We start from the raw sequence: 9505 nt of genomic DNA on the forward strand, positions 1-9505 counted from the left end.
CAACGGAGCAACCAGTGTCCCTGTGTACCACCGCCAAACACTCAAGGAACTCATAAACAACCCCAACAACACAATAAACGATGATCTGTGGCAGAAGCTACGCGACCTCTGCGTGCTTTGAGAACCAGGCCTCCAGACCTCGCGTCGCCTGTGGCGGATGGACGGAGGAGGGGGAATCTAAAGCGCTGCACGAGGAATTAAAATGGTAGAAAGCGAGCGGGGGGGGGGCTAGTGCTAGGCTAAAAGCTAACCCTAGCCAGCATGCTCTACCATCTCTACTGCTTGCAAATGTCTGCTCCCTGGACAACAAATTGGACTACATCAGACTCCAACAAGCTACTCGGCGTGAGTAAAGACACTGCTGCGTCTTCGTGTTTACTGAAACGTGGCTTAACGACAGAGTTCTGATTAGTACACATTAAGTGAATATGTAAAAACTTTGATACTAGTGTTACTATTTTGTGTGAGCTTTGTTATCTATCACTACCTTAACTATCACTCTTCCTGGGCATGGAATTCACCAGAGCTGCACAGGTTGTTGCTGGGATCCTCTTCCACTCCTCCATAATGACATCACAGAGCTGCTGGATGTTAGACACATGGTGCTTCTCCACCGTCAGCTTGAGGATGCCCCACAGGAGCTCAGTGGGATTCAGGTCTGGACATACTTGGCCACTTCATCACATTCAGCTTCCTCATCAAGGCAGTTGTCATCTTGGCAGTGTGTTTGTGGTTGTTATCATGTTGGAAACCTGCCCGGTTTCTCAAAGGAGGGCATCAGGTGCTGCTTCAAAATGTCACAGTACATGTTGGAATCCATGTTTCCCTCAATGAACCGCAGCTCCCCAGTACCAGCAGCACTCATGCAGCCCCAGACCATGATGCTACCACCACCATACATGACTGTAGGCAAGACACAGTTTTCTTGGTACTCCTCATGGGGAGTCGCCACACATGCTAAACAGTGTGCGGGATATGGTCTGAGCACTGAGAAGAGGACCTTCCGCTTCTGCAGCCTCTAAAGCAATGGTAGCAGCACTCATGCGTCTAATTTTTTTTAAGCCTTTTTAAGTTTTTCTGCACCTGATGCACAGCACAAAGACTCAGCTTCTTTGATGGACCCTTGCGAGGCCTGTTCTGAGTGTAACCCATCTTGGAAAACCTCTGTATGACCCTGACCACTGTACTGTAACTGTTGTTGCCAGCTATTTTGACAATGATGGCTAAGGTATTTTTCACCACCACTGCACAAATTGTGAATAAAAAAGGAATGCAATGATGTGGAAGTTTCAAATTTCAATATTGTATTTAGAATACAACATAGATAACATGTAAAATGTTCAAACTGAGAAAATGTGGCATCAACACATCTCAAAAAAGTTGGGACCAGGCCATGTTTACGACTGTGTGGCATCCCCTCTTTTTTTATAACAGTCTATGATAACAGTAATGATGTTGTAATTGATGCAGTATGTGGTCTGGCATGTTGGAAAATGCAAGGTCTTCCCTGAAAGAGATGACATCTGGATGGGAGCATATGTTGTTCTAGAACTTGGATATACCTTTCAGCATTGATGGTGCTTTTCCAGATGTGTAAGCTGCCCATGCCACATGCACTCATGCAACCATACCATCAGAGATGCAGGTTTCTGAACTGAGCGCTGATAACAACTTGGGTTGTCCTTATCCTCTTTAGTCCGGATGACATGGCGTCCCAGTTTTCCAAAAATAACTTAAAATTTTGATTCGTCTGACCACAGAACAGTTTTCCACTTTGCCACAGTTTTAAATGAGCCTTGGCCCAGAGAAAACACCTGCGCTTCTGGATCATGTTTAGATGTTTAGATGTTTAGGCTTCTTTTTTGACCTATAGAGTTTTAGCCGGCAACGGCAAATGGCATGGTGGATTGTGGTCACCGACATTGTTTTCTGGAAGTATTCCTGAGCCCATGTTGTGATTTCCATTACAGTAGCATTCCTGTATGTGATGCAGTGCCGTCTAAGGGCCCAAAGATCACAGGCATCCAGTATGGTTTTCTGGCCTTGATCCTTACACACATAGATTGTTCCAGAGTCTCTGAATCTTTGGATGATATTATGCACTGTAGATGATGATAACTTCCAACTCTTTGCAAAAGAAACTCCTTTCTGATATTGCTCCACTATTTTTCGCCGCAGAATCCTCTGCCCATCTTGACTTCTGAGAGACACTGCCACTCTGAGAGGCTTTTTTTTATACCCAATCATGTTGCCAGTTGACCTAATAAGTTGCAAATTGGTCCCCCACCTGTTCCTTAAATGTACATGTAACTTTTCCGGCCTCTTATTGCTACCTGTCCCAACTTTTTTGGAATGTGTAGCACTCATGAAAAACAAAATGAGCCAATATTTGGCATGACATTTCAAAATGTTTTACTTTCAACATTTGATATTTTATCTATATTTTATTGTGAATAAATTATAAGTTTAAGAGATTTGTAAATTATTGCATTCCTTTTTTATTCACAATTTGTTCAGTGTCCCAACTTCTTTTTTTTAGATTTATTCTTTGCTAGAAAGTTAAAGCACTTTTGTACGTCGCTTTGGACAAGGGCGTCTGCCGCAAATGTAAATGTAAATGTATTTTCAGTGGACAGTAAATCTGTACTGTTATACAAGCTGCAAGTTTTATTTCTATAGTATTGTCCCTTGAGAAGATATACTAAATATACTAGGGTGTACTCACTATTGTGAGATACTTCATTTGTATTTGATAATAAAGGTTTGCTTACAAACACAAAATTTCCCTCACTTATTAATAGAGGTCGATGACCTGACAGTTGCACGAACATGAAGCGGTCATAATTAAGTCATCCCATTCAGCAGAAATTAAGAAATACATTTTTCTTGCCATGGTTTTGGAAGCATCCACCTAAAACGCCAGTGAATTTCCTTATGGGTTTTCTTGTCGTGTCATTTCCTGTTTATTTCTTCCTGTCTCGAGAGCAGATTGATTGCAATCTCAATTAAAAAAAACACTCCTTTTAAAGCTTAGTAGATAACTAAAAATAGATCATGCTCATTGTTCCATATTCAATGTGTGTGTAGTCTCAGTGATGAATAAGATGCTGTGGTCAGGTATTTTAACGCTCTGTGGCTGCATTATCTATCACATCTGCAACATCCGAAATTAATAAGCAGCATCAATGAAAATACCAAAACCTGCCTTTAAAGCAACAAACCTATAGGTTTTAAATGCACCAGTTGCCTTTGTACTCTTGCAAAACTGACATGACGTTATTTCGAAAATCCTGTATGCCCTCAGTATGCCGATGACTTGTTCATTTCTGTTCTATTCATTTTTAATGTAGGGCTAGAATGGAAAAAGAGGAAATGGTGCTGAAGTATTCATGCTTTTTAAATGAATCTGTCAATCTGTTTGCATAAAGAGGTGACAAGGACAAGGACGCACAGTATCGGCGCAGCAGAGTACTACGCCTACACAGTGCGTTAGATGTCGGAAGACTTTTAAATAAATGTATAATTTGCTGTATGTCTTGAACAAAGACTGTACTATATTGAAGTGCATGGCATATTTCTTCCATTGCACCGAATTGCATTGAATCGCATTACATCATCGCTGCATTTGTATCTTTAATCTATCGTATCTTTATATGTTATATGTAAAACCAGAGATCATAAAATAAATGTAAAATTCAACCTCCCTTCTTTCATGTCAAAAAAACACAGCTCTTCTCAAACATTTAAAGGTATGTAGTTGTTTCATATGATTTATTCATCTGATTTCATTTCATTGCATAGTACTGTAGCCATGACTGTATTAGATATCACAGAAGCTCATCCCCCTGTTTTCCACATTGTGAACTGCATCATTTGTTTTCATTCTAAATGCATTGAAAATGTGAAAACCTTTTTGTGAATGATCAGATGTGCCTTTGATATGTATAAGTCTTAAATGACATGAAATTAATTTAGGTTTTTAGGTTGCATCTGCACTGTCACAAAGTCTAGTCATTTTTCTACAAACCATTACATTGTATCTTAGTATTGTAACTAATTCTCCTAGTTTTTCCCGCAAGCTTGCTAAAATAGAAATTGAGGTTAGACTAACTATTTTTTGCCAAATCGTGGTTATTCTAGCTGCAAAAAAAGTAGGAGTGTGTCTTTCAGTGCTTTAGTAGTAGTGCTGAGTGCTGAGAACACAATGGGACTAAGACGGAAGAAAATGGCAGATGCCGTGCTGAAGAAAACTTGTCACAACTCCAACCTGGCATTTTGTTGAATTGTAGGTTTGGCAGATTTCGGTCGTTGGAGTTTAACACTTTTATGCATTTTATTGTCCACATGGTGACATTTCCATTACGTAGTGGGTTGACAGGTGTGTATATAATCACCCCGGAAACACATTTATTACAGTAAGTGTGGTTTGATCCCTTAGAAAGAAGGGGCGAGTGGTGGAGGAAACGCAAACGAACTGATAACCTCAATCCAGTAACGAGGACATAAGTGTGCAACTAAACACGAGCGGGTAAGCTTTTGGAAATCTTTGATGATTAAAGCTTTTAGATATGAAGTCCAACGGCGAACAAGGGAAAGGTAATTGCACTCAATGGCGTTTATTTTGAATACTCATTTAGCTTCAGGGCTAATCCAATTAATTCTGTTGCACACACGCACAAAGTTCTCTAATAAGGTTAATAACAATAGCTGCCAGCAGTGATTAGGAAGCTGAGAACTTAATGACCAAGGCATACAGGAATCCACTGGTGTTATTAGAGCGTGATACCGGCGTCTGGATGCAAATATAACACCATGATGTGGCCTCATTTCCTGTTTGTGATAAAAGCACTGTTGAATGACATGGGTATTGTTATCAGATGCAGCACCGGATAACCGAGTCCATGAAAATGTCAAAGCACACAACTGCACTAAAACCTCAGGTGGATGATGTGTAAACCCCCGCTCTCAATAACTTTGTTAGTTGTTGTTTACTTTGTTATATTGAATTAAACTTTCTTTCGGCTTTTCCCATTAGGGGTCGCCACAGCAGATCATCTGTATTTATGATCCACATGTTCGATTTGGCACATGTTTTTACGCTGGATGCCCTTCCTAACGCAACCCTCCCCATTTATCCGGGCTTGGGACCGCCACTAAGAGTGCACTGGCTTGTGCAACCCTAATGGCTGGGGTTGGTTCCCTAACCGGGCCGCAGTGGTGAGAGCACCGCATCCTAACCACTTTGTTATATTGAATTGTTATACCTTTTTTTTAAATGAGGAAAAGCCATAAACAAGATTACGTAATCTAATCTGATCTAACTCTAACCTAGCATTGTCTTGAGCTGTTCTACTCTAGTGACCTTTAAACATTCATACATCATTCTGGAATAAAACAGCAGAGCAGCAACAACAGAAGCAGGCAATAACGAGCAGCCTTGTATACACTGTAAGAAATGATTCTGTGGTCATGTAGATTTGAATTAATGGTTTTGGTTAAAATGTATTCAATATAATTGTGTTTTTGATTTTGAGGCAAATATTTAATTACATTTCAAATAAAAATGTTTGGAATAAAATCTACCCATTGCAGTTAAATAAAACTTAAGCATTATATTTATCTAATCCCAAATGGAGAGAATATTGAGTGAATTCAAATTAATGTAATCAGGCAAATTTTTTATTGAAAAGCACTTCCTGTCAAAATGCGTCTTTAAAAAAAAAAAATACAACAGGCCTACAAGACATTTGAAGAGAGTAGGCTACAGACAGTGAATATTCATTTTCTTCCAAATTGCTCATCTTGCAAAATTTAACTGGTTGTCTTAGGTAAGAAAACTTCTTTTGTTATCACTGGGCTAGTAAGAAGAATGCATGTAGTGGTATATTACAATATAAAATGAGTTATCACAGAAAAAGAGACTCAGCAGCAACACAAAGTTAGCTTGTGTTGGAAGGCTATAGTTTGGTGTTGTTGCGCTATAATATGAACACAGCATCATACATTTTGAAAGAACGGTTGAATCACCTACTGGAGCCCAATATACTCGCAACACAACATTCGTAAAAAAATATGTAAAGAGAGAAGCAGAAAACAAGCAGGACAGTAAGAAAGAGGATTGTGATGATGGTGCTATGAATGCAGAGCAACAGACAATGTCAGAGGAGTCAGAGAGGCTTGCACCTAATACTGTGTGTAACCAAAATGTGGCATATGCTAAGCCCCAGAGACAAAAGCCTCAGAAATTTGCTGACTTTGTAATTGGTTGATTTTCTTAAACTGGTAAATGCAAATAATGCTATTTACATGTTCATGGTTTGAGAATTGGTTAGCAAGTTTAAAACAGGCTAAAAAAATGTTATATGTGAAAGTTTAAAAATGGTATGTTGCTTGTTTGCCAATATAGAGACAACAGTTTGTCTTAAAGTGTTAAGGTTAAAGTGTTATAAGTCTATATCCGACTTTGGGGGGGGATGTCATGTACTGGAATGATGCTCTGTCTCTTTAAGAAATGAAAGTGCAATGCATACTGGGAGCGGGATGTTGAATATGTGTAGTGTGCTTGAGAACACGAGTAAAGATGCTGTTCAGAATCCCGATTGGTGTGTGTGACTAAGTTAATAAGATAAACGAGGTATATAAAACAGATACACAACACACATGAAGTCAGTCTATTAGCAGCTAGCACTTAAGTTATTTAGCTAACGTAACTTTAGCAGGAGGTGAGGAATTTAAATTCAAATGGCACAAACACTCTAATTTTACAGATTTATAAGCTATGAAAACAATAATAAATGTATTTTCTAGTAATGTGATATGCTTGCAATATATTTCTGACAGTTTTATACTAAGACTATAACAATTTCATGTTGCAGGACACTGGGAACTTGGAGGAACTTGAACAAGTCATAATGGCCATTACTGTGACCCCAAATCCTGGAGCTTTTACAAGCAACAGCCCAAAGAACATTGGGATCGTCATAGAGTCATAGAGGGCGTGGAAGTCATCACAGGACTTGGAGATATTGCAAGGGCTTGCTCTGTCACCCTTGGCTTGACCTACGCGCTGAATTTCGATTATCCCAGACAGCTGAAGTACACCTTTGAGGTGTTCCAAAATCTTTTCTTAGAACTGGATGAATCAAAGCTTTCAAACAAAGTCCAGTCCCTCAAGCGCAAACTTCAGGCTTGAAATGAGACTGCATTGCAGTGCAGACTTTTGTGCTACACAATGTTCATCTTCTACAGAGCTTGAGAATTGCACATTTGAAAGTGCTATGTTTCTAAGTTGCCACTGTTTTGTCCTACGAATGTCGTGACATTTCAATTGCTGTACGTTCAAAGTACAAATGTATTTTACTCTGTTCAATTTGCACTTTTATTATTTATGTTTTGGCACATGCCATTATGGAGTATCAGCATTTTGTCCTTTTTTAAAGTTCTGGTTTGAAATGCGTGAGCAAACTTCTGGCTTGAAAGTAAAACTGTAGTTGCAGTGTACATGTTTTGCTACACAATGTTTAGCTTCTACAGAGCTTGGGAATTGCACATCTGAAAGTGCTATGTTTGTAAGTTAGCACTGATTTGGACTCTTATCCCATGAATGTCAGTGAGATTTCTAGTTCAAAATACGAAATGTTTTTTACTCCGTACAAATTACACTTTTTTTTGCTTTTGTTTTGGTACATGCACCTCTGGAGGATTTTTATTTAATTAATTAATCATTATTGACCCAATTTAGTGGCTAAGTGAGGTGAGAAAGCATGGAATCAGGTTTATGGACACATCACCATTCTGTATGTCATTTATTTTTGTTTTTACAAAATAATTTTAAAGTCAGCATTCTGTCCTTTTCAAATGTCTGGTTTGAAATGCAAGATCCAACTTCTGGCCTGAAATGAGACTGTGGTTGCAGTGTACAATGATGTGCTACAATGTGTCTAAAACACAAAAGTGAATAAAATTGTTCAAATGAATCAAATTCTTATTTGAGTATTTAAGTTCTGTACTTTCTGGGCTATATTATTCATAAGAAAGGAATATTTAGATTTAATTAACTGCATTGATTAAATTCAAATCAATGTGCAGATTAATGTAGATGATTACTCAATTATGATATGTAGAATTAAATTATTAGTACTATTTACACATTAGGCAGTTTATCTCTTTCAAATCTACTCAATATTTTTGTTTAGTTTATAATTAATTCTGTACTGTTTTCTATTCAAATCTACTCATATTAAATGGATAACTATTAAGGGTCACATTTATTTAATATTTACTCAATACCAAACCTTGTGAAATTTAATTAATAATATTGCTTGTAATCTGTTGCCTCATTTTTATTGAGTAGATATGGTGTATTTTTTCTTACAGTGTACTTTTAGACAGCACACACACACACACACACACTTTCTGAATTTATTTTTGTCCAGTCACTTTTATTGTAATACATGTCTACAGTGTGTATGAGAGCAAATGCTGAAACATACTACAGGCAAGTAAAGGATGCAGATTTGGCCAAAAACAAAAAAAATCATTATATTCCCAATTCTGTTGAAATAAATTAAGAAAAACAATCTGAAAACTAGGGGGGTGGGGGTGGGGAGACAAGATACATCGCTCAGTAGAAGGCTTTGTTTCTGAGAAACTCATAATACTAGTGTGTGTGTGTGTGTGTGTGTGTGCTCATGCGAGACTAGATGAAACACACCAAGTACATGAATAAGAGAGGGCAGTGGAGTGGTGTGGTTGCAGGGAGAAGAGGTGAAGAAGGTGGATGAGGTGGTTTAGGTATCTGGGCTCAACAGTGCAATGTAATGGAGAGAGCGCTAGAGAAGTGAAGAGAAGTGTGCAGGCAGGGTGGAGTGGGTGGAGAAGAGTGATAGCAGGAGTGATTTGTGATAGAAGGGTATCTGCAGGAGTGAAAGGGAAAGTTTATAGGACTGTGGTGAGACCTGCGATGTTGTATGGATTAGAGACAGTGGCATTGAGTAAAAGACAGGAGGTGGAGCTGGAGGTAGCAGAGCTGAAGATGTTGAGATTCTCATTGGGAGTGACAACAATTGACAGGATTAAAAGTGAGTTTATTAGAGAGACAGAGTATGTAGGACGTTTAGGGGGAAAAGTGAGAGAGGCCCGATTGAGATGGTTTGTACATGTGCAGAGGAGGGACATGGGGTATATCGGTAGGAGAATGAAAGAGAAAGGCCAAAGAGGAGGTTTATGGATGTGGTGAGGGAAGACATGCAGGTAGTTGGTTTGAAAGAGGCAGATGTAGAGAAGAGAGTAGTATGGAGACAGATGATCCGCTGTGGCGAACTCTAAAAGGAGCAGTCGAAAGAAGACGACACCCACACACAAAAAAAAGCCTTTCTAAGTTTATGTACATGTTGCAGATATACTCTGTATAGCTATTTGAATTCTATTGATGGATGATTACAAGAATGTTGCACAGATTTCACATTACACACACTAAGTTATTAGGCACAAATGTGTAAATGTA

This window comes from Silurus meridionalis, chromosome 9 (assembly GCF_014805685.1).
Source record: "Silurus meridionalis isolate SWU-2019-XX chromosome 9, ASM1480568v1, whole genome shotgun sequence".
In the NCBI taxonomy this organism is placed as follows: Eukaryota; Metazoa; Chordata; class Actinopteri; order Siluriformes; family Siluridae; genus Silurus; species Silurus meridionalis.